This window comes from Saccopteryx leptura, chromosome 2, assembly GCF_036850995.1.
Source record: "Saccopteryx leptura isolate mSacLep1 chromosome 2, mSacLep1_pri_phased_curated, whole genome shotgun sequence".
NCBI classification, from domain to species: Eukaryota; Metazoa; Chordata; class Mammalia; order Chiroptera; family Emballonuridae; genus Saccopteryx; species Saccopteryx leptura.
Window position 1 is genome coordinate 285,231,959 of NC_089504.1, and position 6,415 is coordinate 285,238,373.

General features: G+C 47.5%; 1 pseudogene; it reads right to left on the reverse strand.

The window, feature by feature from the left end:
* Positions 1-4,386: 4,386 nt before the first annotated feature.
* On the reverse strand, positions 4,387-5,896 carry LOC136390960 (tubulin alpha-1A chain-like; annotated as a pseudogene).
* Positions 5,897-6,415: the final 519 nt, after the last annotated feature.

The window sequence follows — 6,415 nt, forward strand, 5'->3', positions numbered from 1 at the left end:
TCCCAGGAAGCAAAATCTCAATAAATTGAGAAAATGCTTCGAAGACTGGTAGTTATATAGCTTATTTTATACATTGAAATCAAAGGAGGAGCCTGCCCAGGTGGTGGTGCAATAGATAGAGTATCAACCTAGAACACTAAGGACCCAGGTTTAAAACCCTGAGATTGCTGGCTTGAGCGCAGGCTCACCAGCTTGAAGCCCAAGGTCACTGTCTTGAGCAAGGGCTCACTGGCTCAGCTGGAGCCCCCGTCAAGGCACATATGTGAAAGCAGTCAATGAACAACTAAGGTACTGCAACGAAGAATTGAAGCTTCTCATTTTATTCCTTCCTGTCTGTTCCTATCTGTTCAGGGAACAAGACAACAATGAGGGATTCTGTGGTATGCTCTGCCACATTCTGGGGGTCTAGAAAAGATTGCTCTGACTTTCCAAGGTTATGTTATCTTAGGTGCAAGAAGACAACAAACAGGCTCATTTAAGATTGACCTTTGTCAAGGAAGCTATAGTTCTAGGATATGACTACCGGTATGACCTGCTTTTAGTTAGGATTTTTAAAAAAATTTAGTTAAGAATTTTTATGTTCAGACCATCTTATATGCGGTTACTTTCAGTCTCTGAGTTTGTGAGGCACCCACAGTGCAGGCCTCCCCTTGGCTTGTCAGGTTCAGTATGTGGCCTCTCTTTCATCCACAGCTATATAGAGTTACAGCAAGTTACCTTGTTTGACACTGAGTTTGAAGATTGACTTTACCACTTAATAAATTTGTGACATTCTCACTTGGCTTCTTGGAGCCTCAATGGTTCTAGCATCAAAATCCTGGATTCTTTTTAACACTTGATGTTTAACTGATAATTAGTAATAATGACAACTATTTATATTGAGTGTTTCCTTGTGCCAGGCACTGTGCTAAGCCCTTTAGATGCATTGTCCCATTCTCTGTAAGGTAGGGGGTGGCATTCTAATATAATATAACTGAGGAAACCAAGGATGACAAAAGGCAAGAAATCTTCCTCAGGCCAAATAGCTGGAGGTTGGTAGTGCTCACAGTCAGACCTGCCAAGTTTGCCAGTCTGAAGCCTCTGCTGCCCTAACTCTGCTGTTAATACATCCAAGTGGCATCTGATGAGACTTGGAATCCTTCCACTCACATTTTTATTAAGCACCTGTTATGTGCCAGGCATTGTGCTAGGTGTTGGGGAAATGGCATTGTCTTTTCTCCCAAGTTGCTTACAGCAATAAAAAAACAGTACAGGTACATTAATTTAGTGCGCTGTGGCAAATGCTGTCCAGAGTCACTGAGAAATTTAAAGCAGGGGAGTGACACAATCAGAGTTGCGTATTAGGAAGATGAATCTGGTGCCAAATGGAAACTGGATTGAAGAAGGGCCAAGAGATGAGTTTTTATGTTTGAATAATTTGGATGAGCAATGCAGAGGTCTGAATCAGTGAAGTGGGAAGATGCATATGAGCATCACTGAGGAGGTAGAATCATCAAGACTCAGAGATCAGGGCAAGATGACTAAAGGTAGACTTTATATTTCTGAATTACAGTGAATAAACAGCATAGTGCCATTCACAAAAATAGAGACTATGGCAGGCAGGAGAGCTGGGGTTTGTTTTTTTTTCTGAAGTTGGAAATGGGAAGGCAGTCAGACAGACTCCCACATGCGCCCAACTGGGATCCACCCAGCATGCCCACCAGGGGACGATGCTCTGCCCATCTGGGGCATTGCTCTGTTGCGTCCAGAGCCATTCTAGCGCCTGAGGCAGAGGCCATGGAGCCATCCTCAGCGCCCGGGCAAACTTTGCTCCAATGGAGCCTTGGCTGCGGGAGGGGAAGAGAGAGACAGAGAGGAAGGAGAGGGGGAGGGGTGGAGAAGCAGATGGGAGCTTCTCCTGTGTGCCCCGGCTGGGAATCGAACCCGGGATCCCTGCACGCCAGGCTGACACTCTACCACTGAGCAAACCAGCCAGGGCCAGGAGAGCTGGTTTTTGAACATGATAAACATTATGAATTGGGTATTGATTGACTTTAAGCTGCCTGAAGATAGTCAAATGGAGATGTCCAGCCAGAGTAAAAGAGCTGTAGGGCTGCAAATTAAGTGTTAGAGACAACATTGTATCAGTGGGATGAGGCCTTTATATATGAAGGTATATAAAGAAAAGCAGAACCTGACCTGTGGTGGCAGAGTGGATAAAGAATCAACCTGGAATACTGAGGTCACCGGTTCAAAACTCCAGGCTTGCCCGGTCAAGGCACATATGGGAGTTGATGCTTCCTGCTCCTCCCCACCCCCCTTCTCTCTCTCTCTTTCACTTTCTAAAAATGAATAAATAAAATCTAAAAAGAAATTGAAAAAAGGAAAGCAGAAGGTTAAGATCCAAACCTCGGGAATACCTGTACTCAGTGAAGCGTGAAGAGTCTGAGCTCTCCCAGTGAGTGGCTGTGGCCTCAGCCCGGGGTGTTTCACTCTCATTTTCAGGTCTGACTTTTGTCAGAGTGCCTCTTTCATGCACCTAGCAAGGACTGCTAAGTAAAGGATTAAATCAAGAACAAGAGTACTAATGGAAGGCACAATCAAATATTTCTTTCAGCCTTATACTTTCACTTACACTTCATTGATTTGTTCAAGAAATGTTTATGGAGCCCTAACCAAATGCCAGACACTGTCTTAGGCCAGTGAATCTACAGCGACTTCTTTCCTTTGGGGGCTGATGAGTGATAAGAAGAAAAGTAAGGGTCCTGACCTGTGCTGGCACAGTGGATAAAGCATCGACCTGGAATGCTGAGGTTGCCGGTTTGAAATCCTAGGCTTGCCTGGTCAGGGAACATATAAGAAGCAACTACTATGAGTTGATGCTTCTCGCACCTCTACCCCTTCTCTCTCTCTCTCTCTCTTTCCTCTTTAAAATCAATAAAAATATTTTTTTTTAAAAAAAAGAAGAAAAGTAAGAGGATGAAGCAGGATTATGTGTATATAAGATTTTAAATGGGCTATTTAAGGAAGACCTCTCTGAGGTGAGAGAGTTGAGCCGAGACCTGAAAGAAGTGATAATGCAAGTCTTATAAAAAGTCTGGAGGAAGCCCTGGCTAGATATGGCTTGGTTGGTTAGAACATCGTCCCAATGTGCATGTCCCAATGCACAGAGGTTGCCAGTTTGATGATCCTCAGCCAGAGCACATACAGGAGGAACAGATCAATGTTTGTGTCTCTTTCTAAAATCAATAATTTTTTTAAATGTTTATTTATTGATTTTAGAGAGGAAGGAAGAGAGAGAAAGAGAGAGAGAGAGAGACAGGAACATCAATCTGTTCCTGTATGTGCCTGGACCAGGGATTGAACCGGCAACCTCTGTGCTTCGGCACGATGTTCTAACCAACTGAGCTATCTGGCCAGGGCTAAAATCAATAATTTGGGTTTTTTTTGTATTTTTCCGAAGCTGGAAACGGGGAGGCAGTCAGACAGACTCCCACATGTGCCCGACCAGGATCTGCCCGGCATGCCCACCAGGGGGCGATGCTCTGCCCATCTTGGGGAGGGCGTTGCTCTGCCGCAATCAGAGCCATCCCAGCGCCTCTACAGAGGCCACAGAGCCATCCTCAGCACCCGAGCAAACTTTGCTTCATTGGAGCCTTGGCTGTGGGAGGGGAAGAGAGAGACAGAGAGGAAGGAGAGGGGGAGGGGTGGAGAAGCAGATGGGCACTTCTCCTGTGTGCCCTGGCCGGGAATCGAACCCGGGACTTGCACACGCCAGGCCGACGCTCTACCACTGAGCCAACCGGCCAGGGCCTAAAATCAATAATTTTTTTTTTTCATTTAAGACAGGGAATACTTTATTCAAACCCATCAGAGAAATGGACAGTTGAGTCTGTAACAAAGCATTGTTTTAAAGCATAGGCTAATAATTGTTTAGAGTACTCGCTGCTACATTCAAATTAAGACCACAACTTTTTTTTCTTTTTTTTTTTTCTAATTTTTTTGTTGTTTGTTTTTTGTATTTTTCTGAAGCTGGAAACGGGAAGAGACAGTCAGACAGACTCCCGCATGCGCCCGACCAGGATCCACCCGGCACACCCACCAGGGGCGAAGCTCTGCCCACCAGGGGGTGATGCCCTGCCCCTCCGGGGCATCGCTCTGCCATGACCAGAGCCACTCTAGCGCCTGGGGCAGAGGCCAAGGAGCCATCCCCAGCGCCCGGGCCATCTTCACTTCAATGGAGCCTTGGCTGCGGGAGGGGAAGAGAGAGACAGAGAGGAAGGAGGAGGGCGGTGTGGAGAAGCAAATGGGCACTTCTCCTATGTGCCCTGGCCGGAAATCGAACCCGGGTCCCCGGCACGCCAGGCCGATGCTCTACCGCTGAGCCAACCGGCCAGGGCCAAGACCACAACTTTTAAATGTTTAAAACAGAATAAGTTTCCCTGTAAAAGCAGCACCGTTGTGACATTTAAACTTTAATATTCCTCTCCTTCTTCCTCACCCTCTCCTTCAACAGAATCCACACCAACCTCCTCATAATCCTTCTCAAGGGCAGCCATGTCCTCACGTGCCTCAGAGAACTCTCCTTCCTCCATGCCCTCACCCACATACCAGTGGACAAAGGCACGCTTGGCATACATCAGGTTGAACTTGTGGTCCAGGCGAGCCCAGGCCTCAGCAATAGCTGTGGTGTTGCTCAGCATGCACACAGCTCGCTGCACTTTGGCCAGGTCTCCACCAGGGACCACAGTGGGAGGCTGGTAATTAATGCCAACTTTGAAGCCAGTGGGGCACCAGTCTACAAACTGGATAGTACGCTTGGTCTTGATGGTGGCAATGGCTGCATTGACATCTTTGGGAACCACATCACCTCAGTACAGCAGGCAGCAAGCCATGTATTTACCGTGGCGAGGGTCACATTTCACCATCTGGTTGGCTGGCTCAAAGCACGCATTGGTGATCTCTGCTACAGAAAGCTGTTCATGGTAGGCTTTCTCAGCAGAGATGACAGGGGCATATGTGGCCAGAGGGAAGTGGATGTGGGGATAGGGCACCAGGTTGGTCTGGAATTCAGTCAGATCAACATTCAGGGCTCCATCAAACCTGAGGGAAGCAGTGATGGAGGATACAATTTGACCTATCAACCTATTCAGGTTAGTGTAGGTTGGGCGTTCAATATCAAGATTTCTACGACAGATGTCATAGATGGCCTCATTGTCAACCATGAAGGCACAGTCAGAGTGCTCCAGGGTGGTGTGAGTGGTGAGGATGGAGTTGTAGGGCTCAACTACAGCTGTGGAAACCTGGGGTGCTGGGTAAATAGAGAACTCCAGCTTGGACTTCTTGCCGTAATCGACAGAGAGACGTTCCATCAGCAGGGAGGTGAACCCGGAACCAGTTCCCCCACCAAAGCTGTGGAAAACTAAGAAGCCCTGAAGACCTGTGCACTGGTCAGCCAGTTTCCGAATTCGGTCCAAGACGAGGTCAATGATCTCCTTGCCAATGGTGTAGTGTCCACGGGCATAGTTATTGGCAGCATCTTTCTTGCCTGTGATGAGCTGCTCAGGGTGGAAGAGCTGGCGGTAGGTACCAGTGCGAACTTCATCAATGACTGTGGGTTCCAGGTCTACAAACACTGCCCTAGGCACATGCTTGCCAGCGCCTGTCTCACTGAAGAAGGTATTGAAAGAGTCATCTCCCCCTCCAATGGTCTTGTCACTTGGCATCTGGCCATCGGGCTGGATGCCGTGTTCCAGGCAGTAGAGCTCCCAGCAGGCATTGCCAATCTGGACACCAGCCTGGCCAACATGAATGGAGATGCACTCATGCATGGTTGCTGTTATGCTGCTGCCAAATGGAAGGTGGAGAGGAAGAGGAGAGGTTGTTGCTTCTTACAGCACGACTCTTAGGTGGTCGATGTAAGAGAACCTCTAAAATCAATAATTTTTAAAAAATATTTTACTTATTGATTTTAGAGAGAAAAGGAGAGAGATTATAGTTGCTTCACTTTAGTTCATTGGCTGCTCATATGTGCACTGACTGGACAAACCCCAAGTTTCGAACTGGTGACCTCAGTGTTCCAGATTGACGCTCTACCATTGTGCCACCACCGGTCAGGCAATAAATATATATATTTGCAACAGAGACAGAGAGAGGCACAGATAGACAAGAAGGGAGAGAGATGAAAGGCACCAAGTCTTTGTTGCTGCACTTTTGTTGTTCATTGATTGCTTTCTCATATGTGCCTTGACCAGGGGGTTTCAGCAGAGTGAGTGACTCCTTGCTCAAGCCAGCAACCTTGGGCTTCAAGCCAGTGACCTTTGGGCTCAAGCCAGTGAACTTGGGGTCATGTCTATGATCCCATGCTCAAGCCAGCGGCCCCGCGCTCAAGCTGGTGAACCCGCACTCAAGCCAGATGAGCCTGTGCTCAAGCCAG